Source organism: Balearica regulorum, chromosome 1, assembly GCF_011004875.1.
Source record: "Balearica regulorum gibbericeps isolate bBalReg1 chromosome 1, bBalReg1.pri, whole genome shotgun sequence".
NCBI classification, from domain to species: Eukaryota; Metazoa; Chordata; class Aves; order Gruiformes; family Gruidae; genus Balearica; species Balearica regulorum.
Genome location: NC_046184.1, coordinates 185,722,688 through 185,742,762, shown reverse-complemented (window position 1 = coordinate 185,742,762; position 20,075 = coordinate 185,722,688). Strand labels below are relative to the sequence as shown.

At 41.0% G+C, this 20,075-nt stretch overlaps 1 protein-coding gene across 7 annotated transcripts in view; it reads left to right on the top strand.

Moving 5' to 3' along the window:
- ENOX1 (ecto-NOX disulfide-thiol exchanger 1) overlaps window positions 1–20,075 on the top strand; it is a 374,541-nt gene that overhangs the window by 243,749 nt on the left and 110,717 nt on the right. The gene's annotated exons all lie outside the window — the stretch shown is intronic.

Here is a 20,075-nt window from a genome sequence, read left to right as displayed (position 1 = left end):
GCTGTAAGGAAAAGATTTCTGTAAGAAGGGTAGTCATCTTCTGAGGGCAAAACAATAATATGAGCTAGTTTTTATACACAGAAGACTTTTTTATTTCTTTATTCTTGTTCTGTGCCTCTTAGTCATTAATCTCTTCTATGGAAACTTGTCAAAAACTTTTGGAAATTGAAACAAATATGCTGCATCCATACTTATTTTTCTTATCATTTATAACCACGATGTCTTAAAAAATGCTCCAGCTTCTCTTCGTGTGCTCCCTATCTCCTAAATCCCTTTTGCTTCGTTCAAAATGGACTGCCGTTCCATTTCAGTCTGACACATTTTTCATCATGTCCCTTTTGCAACAGATTTCTAGTTGTGGTGGGCTGACCCCGGCAGGAGGCGAGGTGCCCCCCAAAGCCGCTCTGTCACTGCCCTCCTCAGCTGGGCAGGGGAGAGAAAATATAATGAAAGGCTCCTGGGTCGAGATAAGGACAGGGAGAGATCACTCACCAATTACTGTCATGGGCAAAACAGACTCGACTCAGGGAAAATAAATTTAATTTATTACTAATCAAATCAGAGTAGGATAATGAGAAATAAAACCAAATCTTAACATTACCTTCCCCCCCACCCCTCCCTTCTTCCTGGGCTCAACTTCACTCCCAATTTCTTTCCCTCCTCCCCCCCCAGCAGCACAGGGGGACAGGGAATGGGGGTTGTGGTCAGTTCATCACACGTTGTCTCTGCTGCTTCTTCCTCCTCAGGGGGAGGACTCCTCACACTCTTCCCCTGCTCCAGCATGGGGTCCCTCCCACGGGAGACAGTCCTCCGCCACCTTCTCCAACATGAGTCCTTCCCATGGGCTGCAGTTCTTCACCAACTGCTCCAGTGTGGCCTCTCCCATGGGGTGCAGTCCTTCAGGACCAGACTGCTCTAGCATGGGTCCCCCATGGGGTCACAAGTCCTGCCAGCAAACCTGCTCCAGCGTGGGCTCCTCTCTTCACAGGGCCACAGGTCCTGCCAGGAGCCTGCTCCAGTGCGGGTTTCCCACAGGTTCACAGTCTCTTTTGGGCATCCACCTGCTCCAGTGTGGGGTCCTCCATTGGCTGCAGGTGGATATCTGCTCCACCATGGACCTCCATGGGCTGCAGGGGAATATCTGCTCCAGCACCTGGAGCACCTCCTCCCCCTCCTTCTTCACTGACCTTGGTGTCTGCAAAGTTGTTCCTCTCACGTATTCTTACTCCTCTCTCTGGCTACAATTGTTCCTGGTGTTGTGCAGGTGTTTTCCCCCTCTTTAACTCTGTTATCCCAGAGGCACTGCCACCATCATCGATGGGCTTGGCTTTGGCCAGCGGTGGGTCCGTCTTGGAGCCGGCTGGCATTGGCTCTCACAGAAACCACCCCTGTATCCGCCCCCCACTACCAAAACCTTGCCATGCAAAACCAATACACTAGTCAATGGCTTTTGTGAAGTTTTTGTGTGATTAAACTCTTCAATGTTTTAAGCATGTCTGAACATCCCATCCTTTCCAGTAAATGTCTTGGCTGTGGCTTATATGCAGAGCCACTGAAGAATATAACACTTTTTTTCTAATGTGACTTAACCAAAACAAGACTATTCTTTCTAAAAGTCACTTATCTGGTTCGCAGTAAGTTTTCCACCAAGGCTGAATTTAAAATTTAATTCCTTTTTTTGTTATTGATTTAATGAGGTACTCCAGTAATTTCCTAGTAGTTTCTTTACAGCTAGGAAGCATGTACAAGTTCTGCCTCCTTGTTACTGGAAGTGCAACAGGAGTGCCAAAGAAAGGAGTTTGATGACAGCAGCTTCTGTCATATAGCTTCTAGAAAGAGATAGGCATCTCTTTCCGGGGATGCAGAGATTACTGTGGGTGGGCTGAATCACCATACACCATCTTCCACCTTTTCCACAGACCATATGAGGAGGTGGAAAGGCTCCTGTCTGAGGTGTCGTAGTTAGATGTTTTGGTGTGGGTGATATGAATCTCTCTGAATCTATAGTGAGGTCCTGGATTGGCATTATCTTCATTTCAGCTGAAACTGAATTTCTACAATAAAGCTGCTGCTTTGTTTCTCAGTGAACAGAAATTCCTTCACAAAAAACTCCTCACAAAAAACCTCATCATTTCCTGATATTAGATTAGACCTGGGATGAAAGTAGACTTTTGCTTCAGAACTAAAATTGAATTACAGAAAAGGTTCCTGGATTGTGTCATCTCAGAGTTGTCATGTTGTCACAAAACAGGGAAAGGAAAGAAAAATTCGATTTTCCTGGGTTCATCCTTGCTTTGTAGATTTTGGATTATATCAGCCTTTGAATTAGGTATGTTGCTGTGGCATTTAGGCCCTTGCAAGCTGTTGTGTTCATGGGAAACTGCAGAAACTGTGCTATGAAACAGATGGAGGTGGGCAGAGGATGGGTGAGGTTCTTCTCTCACAGGAGCTCCTGCTGGACCTACGTGACAAAGCTAGAGAGAGCAGGTATGGGGGTGTGGGAGAAAGCGGGGCTACCAAATCCAGGCCACGGTGGTTTCTGAGAAGTTGTCAAGGAGGCGCATGAGCTTACTTTGAAGGGCTGTCATGAGAGACAGCCTTGTGCTTACTCGTGTAGCTTGTAAGGAAAGCAACTTTTGGGTTCCGAACCTGATATTTTGTGTATTTTGTTAATTAAGAAGTGGAGAATGATAACACATTGCACGTTAGCAACGCTGTAAAATGAATGTTTTGTGTGCATGGATAAGCTGAACATGACTTTAGATGTATACTCCGATGCCATTTCTCCTCTGATTACTTTTACAATTTAGAGCTGTCTGTAAGGAGAAGAGCTTACTATGCTGATATTTACTGACAGAAAAACTTTTCAAATCACCTTCCCAGCCAGCTGTTCATAAACAAGGGTTTGACAGTTGGTCCATAAATCAAGTCAAGCATTTCATCATTGTTCTCTTAGGTGGCTCTTGCATTTAAGCCTGTTTAGCTAAACACATACATTTACTTAAGATGAACTGTAAAAATAACATCTGGAGATCTTTTCTCTGAAAGAAAATGCCAAAGGGTCTTACACAAGGATCAAGCACATTTTATAAAGTGTGGCTGGGTTTTTGGAATTCAAGCTGAATAAATGTGCTCTCAGCTTTTGAGAGGATCAAGGGCCAGTATTATTTAAATGTTCTTTTTACTTGTGTGGCGCTCTGCAGGGAATGTGCTCTCACCAAAGCATTCTTACATTTCTCATACCATAATGAGTTTCTGTTTTCATCCTTGCCACCTGGGACCCTGGCACAGCCCTGCTAGTAGCAGTGGAGTCACACTGGTGGAACTGGATGCAAAGTGCAGTCCAAAATATTTATTTTAGAATATTCTGCTCTGCAGTAGACTGCCTTCAAAGGGGGATGTCAAAGAAGGAGTTCCTGGGTGTTTTACATTTTTATCTTTGCTTGTATCAGTCATCTCTCTTTTATCCTTCTTTTTCCTTTTCAAGATATATGATATTCTTTCTTTCTCTCCTGAAGAGGCTTTTTTTCTTTTTCCCTCTCTACTCTTTTTCTTAGAAAATCATGCTAATAAGCTGTGGTTTGCTTACCATCTGAACCAGTGTTACTATGCATTTTAGCTTTGCTGAGTATCAGTTTGGTCGCTTTGCTTTTTCATATTCAGTTCACAACATGAAGGAGAATTCTGCTGAAATTTAACAAGCCCTAGGGAAAAAGATTCAGACAAGTGCAGTCAGATTTATAAAGTGGCAGATAAAGTGGGAAAGGTTTTGCATTACTTCTGCCATATTGGGTGGTTTTTTGATGGACGGGCTATATCTCATCTGTGATTCAGAATGACGTCGATTCATGTTTCAAGGGGTACCATGACCATGGCTGTCCATGATAACATAAAGCTATAATCTGGGAATGCTGGAAGATGTGAGTGCAAAAATAATACACATGAATTCCTGGCCTAGGACCATGGTTATTTTGTGATTTAGTTCTCAGGAACACAACCTGTTTCATAATGTGAGACTGGCATTTAATCTGAGAAACCTGACTGTTTTGAGAATTATACAAGGCGGCATGGAGCTGTTTAATGCTTAAGTGACAACAAAACATAAAGATGCTGGCCATAATTCTATCTGAAGTAGTATACTTCCCTGTGAAGCTCGGACGAGTACGTTCTTGATTTAAATATCTGGAACTACAGTACATGGTGTGAAACATAAATCCTCTCAATGCTGCAACCCAGAGACCAAAGGAACCAGTCGGAAACCTCTCCAAACAGCAAATTTATCGGTTGGGTTTAAACTACATATGCTAAGCTTAGAAAGGATCTTCCCTAACCTGGTCCTTCTGACCCATTTCAGAAGTGCAAAGAAGCTATAAAGCTACCTAAAATGTGAGAGGCTGAAAATTCACCAGCACGGCAAAGGTGGTTTGGAGCCAGCATTACGCAGAGCAGGGTGGCAGGGCTGTGGCCCATTAGCAGCCTTCGTTAAGTACCGCAGCCCCACAAAACCCAAAACTGTGCTGAGGCCACTTCAGCACAAATCGAAGGACAAAGCAGTCACTGGCAGTCCCAGGTGCTAAAAGCCTCTTCTCTAAGCTCCCCTGCGTACAGCTGTAGTACAGCTGAGAACATGACCCGCAGAGCTAAACAGTTCAGCTGGTGTGGGGAAAAAAAAAAAAAAAAAAAGACCCAAATCTACTGACTCTAGTGAATTCAGCCAGCCCAGATGCATGGGCCATTTCCAGATTTTAAGCCATCTGCTCCATGGCAACCAAGCTGATGGCACTGGCAGTCACTGTCCCTTCTCTCCTCACCCACCAGCAGCCCCTCAAATGCCCTTTTCTGTGCCCGTCATAGAGCGACATCATGAGCTGAGCGGCTCCTGATGGAGAGGAGGGCAAGGAAGGGTAGGTGATATGGTCAGCTCTGACCTGCCCTCTCTTTGGCCCTGGGGTACCTGCAAGAAGCTGCCATCAGCTGCCTGGTCCTCACTGCTTGAAAAGCTGTTTTCTGCCTCCTCAGTGAAACTGGTGTTGGGTGGTGAGATAGCAGCTGGTTCAGACTGGACTAGATACATCCTGATCATGATGTATCCTACTGCAGGTTACAGCCTGAAAAGTTTGTTTCCCTTCAAAACTCCTGCGGAGTGGAGATGTTTCAAATGAAATGGCCAGCAAGCGAAAAAAGACGAAATTTCAGAACTTTGCAGAACTCTCCTAGGATCAACATGAAATATATGTTTCCCCATAAATGAGGAGAGAGATAAGAATAGCAAAACTTGGGAAAAATCTGCTTGCTGGCTCTGTTGCTCTCTGTGTTCAGTTGCTGGAAAAATCACAGGCAGAACATATGGGGCAAGACCCAATTAGCTGCTCCAGAGCTGACAGGCTTTTAGGAGAGTCAAGCTTCTCAGACAATGTTCTGATTTAACCACTCTGATCTCAGCAAGTGTCACAAGGTTAGATCCGTCCTCACTGGCTAAGCTGGAAACTTTGCAGACTGAAGGCAAAAAGAGAACAGATGTAGAAGACAACTTTAGGTTTCAAGTTTTAAAAAGCTGGAACACATAATTTCAAACATTGACAATAGCTGAGCTCTTTCTGCTTTAACTCTTTGCTTGGTTGCAGAGCGGAGGCTGGAACATAATCCAACGCATTCATGGAAGATGTAATCCTTTGTGATTTCAGCTGTTATAGCCAAAAATAGATCCGTTTTTCAGAGTATGAGTGAATATAATTTTATTCAAAGGCATAATTTGCCTGAATTTTTGGGGTAGAGTTTAAAGAGAATGGCAAATATTGCTGCTACAGTGTGAAGGCCTTTCACCTCTGAAATACTACATCCTCCCTCCAAAGTCTGGAGGGGCTACAACTGCCGAGACAGAACACCAAATTTTTTAACATGAAATAAAAAAAAACAAGTACTTTTTCCTGTGGCTCCGTTTGTACAGCAGTTGAATTGTTCAGACTAAAATTTTCCAGAGTATTTCAGCCTCAGGCAGATATTTGATGTGTAAAATTTCAGTTCAAACTGTTAATGATTGGCAAAGCTAAAAGCAACTGACAACAGGGTGATGTAATAGGAAGTGTCAGACGATTTTAATAATAGATGACCTTAGCAGCCCTGCCTCCTGTTTTATCATTTTGAACACTTTTGTTGTCTAAGGTCTATGATGTATTTCTATGTGTGTTTTTGTCAGTATTTATTTATTTATATTTTAATTCTGATAAGGTCTTTGTTCAGTTAAGTTTTATGTAACATGGAGTTCCATGGGAGTAATAGCTTGTTGCAATTAAGAAGTGTTTCCACCTACCTGTTCTTCATTTACAACCTCTTTATTTCACTAAATGCTTCCCAGTTTTGTGTCATGGATCAGAGTCCACAGAACCTGTCCACCTACCCCCTCTGTAAAATTCATGAGCTTTGTAATGCTCCTGCATAACTGCCTCTTCTCCCCAGTGAGCAATCGGAGGCTTTTTCAGCAGTGGTTCCTATGAGCTGCTTTATAATGTTCCTGATGATACTCGTTGTCCTATTTTTGCTGTGCTTTTATATTGCTTGGGGAGGATGGGGTGACTAATTCAGAACATGGTATGTCAGGTGAGAGTCCGGCTTTTCTAAGAGGCCTGCAGTATTTGTCCCATACTTTTTTCTCTGCTCTCTTACCCAGGCTAACCTTTAATTGGTTTCCCTGGCCCCTTCGACGCAGTGCCACGCTGCCAGATGTTTACTGCATGAGCCATTCAGCCCATCCTCTGGAAAGAGCCTCCTCTGGGATTTGTTAGCACTGACATCCTTGTGCCCATCTGCCTTCCTTGTGTTTGGTTCCTCTGAAATGCCTCTCGATCTATCTATCTATCTATCTATCTATCTATCTATCTATCTATCTTTTTTTCAGACAATCAATTGTATGTCTTTTGTGGGTTTTGCTATATCATTATTCCCTCTCTTTTCAAGACAATTATCAACACATTACCTCCAATCACACTGCTCCTCTCACACGGAAAGTGCTTGTTTTTCCTCTCTTCCTATTCTTGCTTTTCCTGTCTCTTTGGCCAGCTTCTGATCTGTATCAGTCATGACAAGGCTTTGCCTCTCACTTTGTGCCTGCGCGGTTTCTTTGACAGCCTCTTGGGAAGGACCTTATCAAAGACTTTTTGCAATCTTAAATAATTACAGACTATTTATTGAGCATTGCTCAATTATGCTGCATTTGTTGTACATTGAATGTCAAATACAACTACACTTTTTTCCCTAATACATTTGCATGCTACAAGTTTGGTGTGTTATTTTTATATTACCAGAGATTGTAGTTTGACACCTTTTAAAAAAATGCTTAACAAAGACTATGAAGGAAGTTGGGGTTTCTTCATATTGGAAAAAGATGCTAAAAATATAGTAAGAAAGAGCACTACTATCATGTGTCCTTGAACTGAGAACCAACACTCTGCCAGTTTTCATCCTGGAACGTATTTTTATGGTTGATATACAAACCTCTGGAAAAAAAATGGTTTATTATAAAACTATTGACAGAACCCTAGCTGTGGAGATGTTGAGGCAAAAGAAGCATCTTAATGTGGATAACATTTTCTAAATGTTACAAAGAAATGCATTTTCCCTAAAAATGGGATAAAGAATCATTATAATTTGAAACAATGTCTGCCTGATATCATTTGGTTTTATCTTTAATTTGCAAAAAAAATGGATACTTCTTAAAATAATGAATGCCTTTTGTGTCCTTGGTATTTATAAACCTGCAAATTTCTAGAAAGCATTGTCAGAGAGTCACACGTAGAGGGTTCTGATAATAAATTGCATATACCAAAAAGGCTAATTTCATTTCTGAATGGTGGGGTTGATTCTGTGTGTGTGTGTGAAATTGCTATGCCTTTAGTTCGCTGCTCTGAAATATTAGCAGATGAACTCGTGGTACAGGCTGCCAGAAATTACAGATGAAATTTTCTAGCAGCAAGAATTTTAAGTTACAAGTTTTGAACACAACCAGTAATATAATCTAAATTAAAATGTGTTATGCACAAGAGATACAAAACCTGGATTCTACCTTAATCGGGATACAAGTTGAACTAATTTTGTGCACGCAGTGTCTCATTCTGCTTCCTGAACTATGCTGTTCATTTATAAAGACTCCTGATTTCTTTTCAAACAAGATCATTTCCCTGTTAAACGGGATAATGAAATATGACATTGTAAGAATGTTGTCAAGATTGCTACTTTCTAAGGAAAAATATAACTTTTTTTTTTTTTTTTGAATGCTGAAAGACAGCCAAGAGCAATGCCTGTATTTTAAGCTATTTTGGAGGTACAGAGAAGCAAGTGTTCTCAAAGAGATTCCTTCTTCCTCCTGCAAGCAATACTCATCTTTTTAGTCCCTTTTTTTTGGTGAAGAACATCATGAGAGGTTTGTGTTTGTTAGGAAGCAAAAGCTATGTCATAATAAACTCCTTGACAAGACACAAGAGCTTTATACAAATGTTCTAAGGTTCTTCCCCCCCCCAGTTGATTTGGAAGTTTCTTTTTTACCCACTTATTTCAATTCTTTGCTTGAAGATTTCAGGTGATGCTGTGATTGGGCTAGCTAATGGCTGGCCAGAGAGCCCCAGCTGTTTGATATTTGGCACGGTGTTCTCCACATGCTCAGCGCTGGTTTATTATTAGTTGAGGCATGCATTTTCCCTTGCTGTGAGAGACAGGAGAGATGGAAGGAGTCACTGGGGGCCAAAAGCATTAACCCAGTTCTATAGACTGCCCTGCACAGCTCCCAGAGTAAAAGAACCTCAGGACGATTTAACCCATCCCAGCTGGCTGCCCCTGGGCTATTTGCCAAAATCAAGGATTATTAGTCCGCACTGTTCCATTGATAATGGCTCCGGTACTGAGGCCCCGGGGAGGGAGGCCTGCAGAGCAGCTGGCTACTCTGGCATCTCTAGCTGATGATGACCTTCCTTGTACTAGAGATATGCCCAGATGGTATAGAGAAGGGTTTTCTGCTCTGTAGGAGATGCAAAAGGAATGGAGTTGAACTGAAAAAGCTAGTCATAATGTTATAATTATTGTACTTGTGCTTGAAAACTTTGTGGTTGTGACCCAGATGTCAAAGGATGCAGATATGTCTGTCCTAGACTGCTGAAAAGCTGAAGTAACAGCTTTCAGACATACGGACCACCCTTATTTACCTTCGCACGACGCACACTCCCCTGACACTTTTTTAATGTCGAGCCTCTTCTTAATTGATCAATGGAATAATTACTGTACTCAAACACCGTGTTGAAGAAGGGGAATTGTTTTATTATGAAGTTAGGGGTATCCCATGTGGGATTTCTCTACTAACCATGAAGAGTTACTCCAGTTACCACCATTGCCGACCATTTGACTATTGAGTCTGGCTTGCTTGAAACAGGCACTTCAGAGAGCCGAGAGGGCCCTTGTGCTTATATCATCAAGGTCTAAAAAAATCAGTCAGATTCAAAGGTGGAAAGGGAAGTTGAAGCATCATCTTGAATTGCAGCGAATGCATCAGGAAATTTTCAAACCCTGCGAAATCTGAGAAGGGGAGAGGTAGTTAAAGGAAGTCTTAGCTAATGAAGAGATGTTTCAAAAACTATCATTCTAAATACTTTTAGCTCGAAGTATTACATTAATGAACTTACCAGCTGCAGGTCAAGACAATGCTAACATGTGGAAGCTTATAGCTTATATTTATTTAATCTTTTCTTTATTGAATCTGTTTGAGATTGAGAACAAATCACAGGTGTAACAATGGAAAGATTTAAAAAAATCTCCTGTTTCATAAGCCACATACTCTGTTTTTCTCTAGCACACTTTATTATCCTCCCTTCTGGCAGATGTCTAGCCCAAAACTGAGATGTTGCAGGTTATCCAAAAGCTGAAGAAAAGATGGTTACCTGAGCCACAGTGCTCATGCAGATCCTCAATTCCATGGGGCTTTTTTGCATTCTTCCTCTTATGAATGTAGAAGGAATCATACATTGGATGGTGCTTTCCATTCTCTTGGTTTATACGGCTTTCATCGCATACTCCTCAATGCAAAATGCCTGTTCTTTTAGTCACTCGTGTCTGATTTGACATCCTGTGTCATCTATGTCTATGTGCAAGCTCCCTAGTCACCAGAGCTCGCTCTTTTCATCCCCACGTGGCTACCAAGTCCTCAGGCCATACCTGGCTGAGACCCCTGTGAACTCACAGATCCTTCTGTTTTCTACAGAGATAAGCTGCCCATGGCCTGAGCCTGCCATTAGCTAAGATACCTGCTTCTGTAGAGCAGCTTAATGGTTTCTCATGGTCCTCAGGAGCTGTAGTAATACTCTGTATTTGCAATGAGAGCTAAGTACATAGGAATGTTTTCAGTTCACTGAGATGCTGGATGGCTTTTAAAGCCAAAATCTAACAAAATGGCTTTGTCATAGTGTATTGGAGTTTAATTAAGACAGCTCTTTTTATAGACACTCAGGAGCATTACTTCCTGCTATCAACTCTGGCTTCTGTTTTATGTTGCATAGTATTTCTCAAGATAGGATTCTTGGTTAATTCTTAACCAATAAACAGTTTATTAATTCACCAAGTACCACTTTATTACTTACTCAACAGTTAGTTAATCAAATTAAAATCCAGCAGGTATTCTGCCCATGCACAGAGCATGCAAATATTGTCCTACAAGATATTACCATAAACTGTATGGAGGTCAAACGGTTCTAGTAGAGGATAATACAAAATAGCAAGATTTCTTACTGCATTAATTTATAGCCAGCAAATCTATACTATATCTGGTATACTAACCCTCCTTCAGTACTCTTTGGATTAAAGATACAATGGTTTTAGGAATGTGGACCCTAATATTTAAATGATTAACATGAAGAAACTAGCAAAATAGTACTAGGAGCAATCATTTAACATTACAGTTTAAGTCTCTCTTATGCCTGCTTGCTCAGGCTTTTAAAGGAGAAGCAAGCAGATAGAGTAACTTGGTTAAAAGTTTGAAATATCGTCACTAAAGATTTTCCAGCTGATTTCACAGGACAACTTTCTGTCATCTCCAGTAATGACACCAAGAGAAATACATCCCATGCAATAAAGCTCATTGGTATTTTTATCCAAAAATAAACCTGAAGGCAACACAGAACTTCCTCTGGCTTCAGAAGCCCCTGAGCTGCAGAGTGTTGGGAGATTGGGAGATCATTATATGGAGGTTTTGCTTCAGGATTGCCCTGTTCTGGTACTAAATAAAATTAGGAATTTGCTGTTAAGGCAGGTTTCTGGGCTAAAGGAGGATCCTTCAGTCTGACAGAGCCCCGTTTTTCTTTTGTTTGTGCAAGAACTTGCTCATGCAGGTGATACACCTTTCTGGACTGTACAGCTTCATTCTGGTTTCAGCAAGGCGGTTGTTATTCCTGTGACCCTGGAACCAGGCAAGGAGAGTGTTTGTATGCATCCCACAGATTCAAGGATCGACACAGTAATGCCAGATTGATAGCCAGAACTTCTTTCACAATTCATGAGAAAAATTAGTGCCTTTTGTTTTCATTTTTGAAATGTCCAATGAAATGTCTGAATTTCATTTTTTTCCCCCACATTTTCTCTGAGGTCACATTAATATCCAGAAGATGGTATTTTACCATCTTTTACATATTGGAGGCTTTTTATGTTTCATCTATTACAAGGGTTATATTTCCGTATTAGCCTAGGCTGGGAATTGAATTTTTTCCTATTTCTCCAACTTCTTTTCAGTATTCATTTACATCTACTTAGGTGCTTTTATCTTCCAATAACTTTTTTTTTTCTTTTTGTGCCATACAACTGCCTCTCAAATTTCCAGAATGCAGCACTTTCATAGATAGCAAGTAAAGAAAAACTCATTGACAGTTCCTAGGCCATATAATCATGTTTTATTTATTTTTTTTCTCATCTTCCAGAGCTTTGAGGTGAAAGGTGATCTCATTTTCAAGGAACATAGCAAAGTTTTACTTTAGGAAGAGGTTCATTAGGCAAACAGATTGAACAACTTCCAATGGAGGGAGCTTAGAGAGGCTACTTTATTTGGCTAAAGCTGGACTTACCGAATAGCCCACTGTGATGAGGCCACAACTGGAGAAATGGAATGAAGAGGTGCAAAACTGGAGAAGGTTATCCCAAGCAGCGTATATTGAGTGCACAAACACTTTTGAAAGTCAGGAAATACAGCCGCACACGTTTTACATTATATAAGCAATGTATTACATTGCATCTTGCGTGTTGGCCAGTCCCATATTTTTACAAACCAGCTTTGGAGCTATCAACTGGGGATCAGGTGGCAGCATGCAGAATTTGCAGTTTTGTTATTTTCTTCACAATGAACTTGCAACTGACCCCATATGAGGAAGTGATTTATTGATGAGGAGATGGAAGAAGCCCATTGTTCCTACTGTGTGGAGCAGTTCTTAAGCAGCAGAGACTTTAGGAAGGCCAGCAATCTGGACATGGTGAGGTGCTATAAACTCATGAATCCTTCAAAATCCTGGCATCGGTCAAAACAGCGTGTGTGTAGTGCATGGACCCATGCTACAGAGATTCCAAACAGTACTGTTGTCTGTTCATCTTTCCCTCTCCTTCATCTTCTTCACTGCATTTCTTTTGATTTTTTTTCTCTTTACTTTTTTCCTTCTTCCCTATTTTTCTGCTTATCTTTTTCCCCCCTTGGCAATGGGGTTCTACACATGGAAGAGCAGCTGATTGTGGATGGAGACTAAGATTAGTCAATTTTTTCTGACTCTAGCTTCTTACACGTGCAGCTGTCAGCTGTGAAAAACTGACAAACCGTCATCAGACTCCCTCAACGTCAAGTCCTGAATTTTCCAGCTCATTCTCAGGCTTGCCTGTCAGGTACTTCTTTGCAGAGCTGTTCTAAGGGGAAACTAAATAGATTGACCATGGGCAGATAGGGTTCAAAATGACACTGGTGGCTATCCATAAGCAGAAAGAGTAATAGAAATAACGTCAGTAGCACTGTAGATTTCTTTACACAACAGCATTGAAGTTGCATCTTAGGAGGAGAGTGGCATCAATCGTGATAACACTTTGTTGTATTATCATCATTTGCCATTCTTTCCTATTATTTGCGTTGCATTAGAAGCTCTAAGCAAGATTGGGGTCCTGTTGTGCCAAGCGCTGTGGCAATAAAGGATGAACCAGGAGTGATTCACCCCTTGATTTACTTGTAAAAAGAGAAGGTGATTTTCTTTAATTTAGTTTTTGTCATGTATATTGCTCTAAATATACTGTTTGTCGTGTAATTTTGTGGGCAGGGATCAAAAGAAGGCCACATTTGCTTTTAGTATTTTCAGCTACAGCATAGCCAGCTCTGAGAAACAGCATCTAAAGTTTCAGGATTGTCTGCTGTAAACTGTTCCTCTCTGCAGACACAGTGCTTTCTTCAAAAAAGCAAAAGTACAGTAATACAGCCCTAAAGCTTTGTCAGTGATATATGTCTCATAGAAGTAATTTTCAAGTGGTAAGTGTTTTGATGATGCTACAAGGCCTTTGTTTATGGAGTGGGTCTGGCAGACACTTTAGAGTTCATATAAATTATTACTTGGTTGATTATTAATGAGAAACATTCATCTGGATTCCCCTCACCCCCCATTTTTGTCGAAATTCCCGTAGAGACGTTTTTGCTGCAGTCCAGGCTCTGTTTCACACAATATAGCTCCTGCTGAATGGTGTTAAGATGGATCCCCTGGCCAACTGAGAAAGCTGGAGGTCAAGGAGGTGATATCCTGCCCATCCTTCATTCACTCCTTTCCACTCCTCCAAATATACATGTGCACGTGTGCGCGGACACACACATGCATGTTGATGCTACGTGCCTTACTCCTGTTCCTGCAGGAGTCCTGTGCCCACATGGTGCTTCATCGATTGGGTATGAGCAGTGCTTATTTAAGGGCATCTGCCCATACTTTTGATACTTAGTTATTCAAAAATTCAGGGCTAGATGAGCACCTACAAAGACATCTCTGCTCATGCAGTTACCTTCTCAGGGTTTTAAAAGGGGCCGCAGTCAGGGGTTCCATATCCATATTCCTTTGCAGCAGCTCTGCAGAGACAAAGATCACATGCCAAACAGATGGCAAAATACCAAAGCAGAAAGAAAATCTGTAATCTTTTGGATAAGGTGAATAAGGAACATCTATTCATGATTTCTCAGGATGAAAGAACTAGAAGGTGTGGCTGGAACTGCCCAATACCTTGTTTTAGCAAAGCAAAGGAAGCACGTTTCCCTACTCAGTTACTACCCTAATAGCAGGACACTGTGAAAGCGAGAGGTACAAACAGATTCCAACAGATTCACAATATAAATAGGGGCACAGTAGGATTTAGTGAAAAGGTATAAATCAGGTCACGTGGAATAGGTGCCTTCTAGAAAGGATTGTTCAGTTGTGATCTCTACCACTGGCAGTGTGCAAGCACTCAATGTATACAAGCTAAAAATAGTTTGCTTTTTACCTGCCTATTTCTTACTGTTTCCCTGGGCATCTGCTACTGGCCACAGTCAGGTGGCCCTTGCTCTGAGGCAGGATGATAGTGGTTATACTGGTCAAATGGAAGAGCTGTCAGACATTTTTTTCCCCCACCTTTGTTTATTGGAATGTGTCTGGAAGTTTACCAGACAATCCAGCATCTATTTTAGAAACAGAGAAGTCTAGAAGTTTAATGACGTCTAAACTGGACAAGGAAATGTACTGGAAGATGCTGGTGGCTGCCATGCTGCTGTGTTCCAAGGTCTGGTTCTTTGGTGCTGATAGGGGTGCTCCACAACTGGGCTCCTCCAGCTGGATCAAATTAAATTGGCACATCTCCTTGGGACATCAGAGACCTGGTGCCCTACTGCCATGCCCACTTTTATCTTCTTTTTTTTCCAGTGAGGAAGGCTTGTTACATTGAGAAAAACCCTGTAATACTGATCAAATTAGTCTCTTCCACCAAAAGCTTCCTGAAGCCCAGAAGATGGTAAGAATTGATTGACCAGGGGAAATAGTGACCCAGCCTTGCAGCTGAATATTCATTCTTAATTCATGATACAGAAAAAAGCTTTTATTTTTTTCTCCACAGAAACCGTAACTTAACAAGTATCTTACTACATTTATTACCAGCTGCTGCCTGGACTGTCCTAACATTTGCAGTGCATGTTGGCAGGCAACTCCATTATTGGAACCAGATCTTTTTTTGTCTTTCAACCCTAGCAAAAAATAGACTGTTTTTCTTAGGTTTGAAATTATCAGTCCCAGGCCCTGGGGAACCTTTCAATGTTTTTTGTTTTGATTAGCTATTTTGCGTTCAGATCATTGTTTTCACCACTCACCGTCTCTCTGTGTGTTCAACCAGCACATCTGAGCACCATAGCCACCGGCAGGCTGCCGGTTGTCCATGGTGGAAACCTTCCATGTGTGTGAGTAGGGGCACACAAACAAATCCGTGTTTGCACACATGGGTGTTCTCATGCAGCCAGCAGAAATACAACTTGGCTGCTGTCATAAAACACCACAGAAACAATTGGTAGTTGGAGGCAAAACAAATCGAAGGGCTAATACTGAGAATCATGTAGGGGATTATACACTTAAAAAGTAATATTGAGCAGATATGTAACTTGTGTTAAGGGCTGGTGGAAATGGGGTGGTAACTTAGTACTGGCGATAGAGTGCAATCCCCAAAAGCACAGTTGGCTGGAGTGTGCATCCATGTTATTTGGGCAAAAACAGAAGGTGATTCAGACAGCAACTGTTGCCAAACAAGGAAAGGAGGATGCTTCTCCAAGATTGTGTGGCTATTTTTATGGATGACAAAGTTGCTCTTGCACTCTCAAAATGCAAACTAATAAAAGCAATTGTTTTACACTGTGTACTGTGTTAGAATATAGTTATCCTTAAAGGGATTTTATTGTTCTAAATTTTACAGACCCAAAGATTTCATGTGAAATGTTTTGTGAAATGTTTTGTTCTTTCTATATTCTACTTGAAAGAAAAAGGAGCTTTAAAAACTACTCCAAGCGTTCAAGAAGATTTTTCTTCTTGCCTCTCTGACTGCCAATTCCAGATATTTGTTCTTCAGAGGTTTTCATTGTTCTCCACCATGCCAATTTCTTATTAGATGAAAAAGGAATTAACTCATTTTGCCAAATTTAGGCAGAATGTGGACTTGAAAATATTGATGTTCAGTACTTTTACTTTTTTGTACAAATGTGTGAATATTCAAGCCTTATATACATTATCCATAGGGGCTCTAACTTGAGCAACATGTCCTTTTCCATTCTTAAAATTCTTTATTATCTCTGATTAATTTTCATTTTAATGACTTCATTTAGTGATTACTTATTAACATTTTTCAAATGTAAACTTTCTGTCTTCTGCCAGGTTGGTTTTTATAATTCCAAGAGATCATAAACCCTTACCTAGCTGCATAAATATATGTATAGATCCCTTAAAAATAATGCTACGATCATTGAAAGTGTAAAATTTTACTTGTTTGACTCTTCAGATGTGTAGTATGTAAATTTAATGTATCTGTATTTAATGTACCATATTCATATCTGCAATATCTTAATAATCATATATCCAAATGGATCTGTTAAAAAAACGTACTTGGGCAGGGTTGATTCCCATTTTTTGTAATTCTGCATAACTCTATCAGTATCTTTGATTCTGAAGACCAGCAAACTTACTGGTGAGTTCAACAGGAGTTGTCTCGAGCTCTAACTCTGGTGTCCTGGTCCTGCTCCAAGTAGGCCTTATGCCAGGATGTGGAGCAGACTGCAGTGGTGGTGCTGATGGATGATTGTCCCCCATCCCTAGACAAGAGCTATATATCCAACTTCTATTATTGCACCACTCGGTAGCATTAATATAGTTAACCTTAGGATTTTTCTGGATCCTGTCACGATGTGGCAAATTTCTTGACTTTCCCTTCCAGTGACTTTATCAGTTCCTTTTTCTCTGCACCTCAGAGTCCAGGCCAGTATTTCCTTTGGACATCCCATCTGTAGGCTCTTTTCGTGGTTTGTCAGCAATATGCAAGTGGCATGCATCAGCTTCTCTGTAGATGCAAGCACCACCAATATCTTCGGGGATCTGAACAAGATCTTCACTGTTCAGAAATCCAGCTGAATTTTTCATCACTGCATGCATAGTAATAGGTTTTAGTATTCAGAAAATTAGTTTCATTTCCAGGATGCTGTACAGATGGTACTCCTGCATCCTCTCAGTGCTTATGTGATGTATGGAAGCATTTCATTCTCAATTTAACACATTGAAGCAACTGATTGAAGAGGACAGAGAAAGCAAACCTGGTCCTGGTTAAAAGCTGTTCATGCCGTCAGTAGTCTTGCCTGTGACCTTAGTGGGGTTTGGATTAGTGCCTGCAAGATGTGAAATTAGATTTCAAGAATTATTGACTCAGTCCTCTTCAATATCCCTCAGCACAATCACCTTCTAGAGGCACGTAGTCCCAGCACTCTTAGAAGGATGTTTCAGAAGTGTTGGCCCCCAGCACTCTGCTCACGCTGTTGTAGATTGAATCCAGTTGTAAAAGAAACTGATGACAAAGCCATGTACTTATTTAACACAAGCAAAGTTACTTACAAAGTCACATTTCCTTGGACATGGCAGGAATTAGTGGCAAATAATTTTCTTCCACTTAAACCTCAAACCTGCTTTGATTGGCCCACAACCTAAAAGCTCTTCCTCTCAGCTTCCTTTTGAGGTCATATTAGCAGTGTTGGTGAACATGAGTGTCCTTGTTGCCATGTCCCTTAGATTTGTTTTTCTCTGTGTCTTCACCACTGACAAAGGAATATTCAGAAAACTGTATGTTACTGAAATCTGCCGTCTTTCCTTTGAGGGAGAGCATGTGTCTGTGGTTTGGGCAGAGCTTGCTGCTGTTTCAGTTCACTACTCCTGTAGAGAAGCTGTAATATATCTAATAGTTGTCTTAAAGAGAGAACAGCAATAGTTAGACGCACCTTGTGGTAGCAGTTGCCAGATGACGATGTTTCTCCTTGGCTGTCACATAGGACCTGAAAGGCCGATACAGGACAGGGAGAACTTGGCCTTCTGTCCATCTTCTTGTACGTTTCCACCTGCTCCATCCTTGCCTCAGAATGCTGTGGGTCTACCACAGGTATTGGTTTTAATACAAAATTAAATAGCTAGGACTGTAGCTGATCCTACATTTTTCCACAGGGATGGCTGAGATGTCTCCCTTGGCATCTTTCCAGTCACAGTTTTCCCTGATCCTAGGAGAAGATTGGTAAGACACCGTGCGTTGAGTGCTATTGTGGTGCTCCACTTTGCGTGCCGTGGAGCTCTGCGGGCTGCTTTAGCAGCGAGTAGTAATGATGGACTTCCGCTCGCAGCAGGGGAGTGCTGCACAGGATGGATTGCTGTGACTGTCAGAAGTCTGACTTTCAAAAATGAGATCAAGCAAATTAGCATAGCCTAAGGACTTCTTTGAATTCTGTGTTGCCCTTTCACCTCTGACTTTATCTCCCAGCATTCACTAGCCATGAATATTTAATAGGGCCACCGCTGCATCCCGTGGAATAAATGACAGGCTCTGAGTTTCAAAGCTTAATCTGAAAAGCAATGCATATACATCGATATTGAAAAAAAGCATCACACCCAGAGCAAATCCTTTTTTCATAAGCCCACTTATTAAAAAAAAGTAATGTAATATCATGAGTTTTCATTAATACTAGTCTTCAATAAGCCTAAAGCAAATCCTTGCTTGCTATGCACTTGCTATGCTTGTTGTACAGAACTGCCTGAAAGTGATGAAGGCTCACAGTCAGTGCGTGGAGAGCAGGGAGCGTGCGGCCAAGGCAGATACGAGCTCTGTTGGAGTAGAGGTTCTCAATCCTTAGTTGTGTTTTTCGGAGAAGATGATTATGGATGTTTCACAGGAATCATAATGCTAATTTTCAGCCTTCACAGAGTGCTTTACACCTGTGAAGTGATATAAATATGAGCTAATCCTCACCAGTAAGTGAGTATTATTGTACCTGTTTTGCAGATGCAGAAATTAAGATACAGAAAGGTCAGCAGACTGACCCAGGGTCACATAGCTTCTCAGCAGCAGATTTAGGCTGAAGAAACAGGCCTCTCTGGTCACATTCCATTCATCATGCTGCCTTGTAGCAAATGTAGCTCAAATTTCATATCTATATCTATATATAAAATCCTAGAGAAGGAGTTGTTCCCTCTTTGCTTCTTCAAAACAAACAAGCTCCCGAGGTACCAAACCCCACGTTTACATGTATCATTAAATACTTTCCAGTTGCTAGTCAGAAAACTCAGCAGAAAACCTGTAGAACACCAAAGTAACTCTCTTCTTTTAAATAATTGATGATGCCAAATAGCAGCAGTGTTATGCCAACAAAGACATCGGTCTCTCAAAATATTTTATTCATTATGCCTCAAGAAACCCAAAGCCTTGTTTTTAACGAAAGCAAATTTCAGAAGTTGGCTCTCAGTTCATCTGAAACATCTGCTTATTACAATTCTTGGTGTTACAGCACTGGTGTTCCCCAGTAAATCTTTCAGCTTTAAATAATACGTATGGAAGTCTTGGCAAAGAGATCAGGAAGGAGAACATTTGCCAAATATGCATTTTACTTTATGGGGCTACAGTGGTATATTTTAATAATACATGTGTTGAAGAGAATCTACTAATCCGATTAAATAGCAGGACAAGAAGGAATTAATTCCAAGGTTCAAAAAGACCCCATTCTAAGCAGCTGAAACTTTATATTCCAGGCTAAAATGGTTAGAAGTCTTGGCTAACTACACTTCTATAAAACAGCCAGAAGTGGATCTTTCTCTGTAGTGTTCGTAAATCAAAGTCACTTATGTGAGAAGGCTATGTTGTGATAAATCTGTCTGACAATTAGATGGAGAGGGCATATCGATGTTAAATTATATTCTTTGTACGCTCTGGTCAGAAGGCAATGTAAACACCACAGTAGCATTATGAAACAGAAAATTGCATTCCAGATAATAACAGATATTCATGGTGCATGG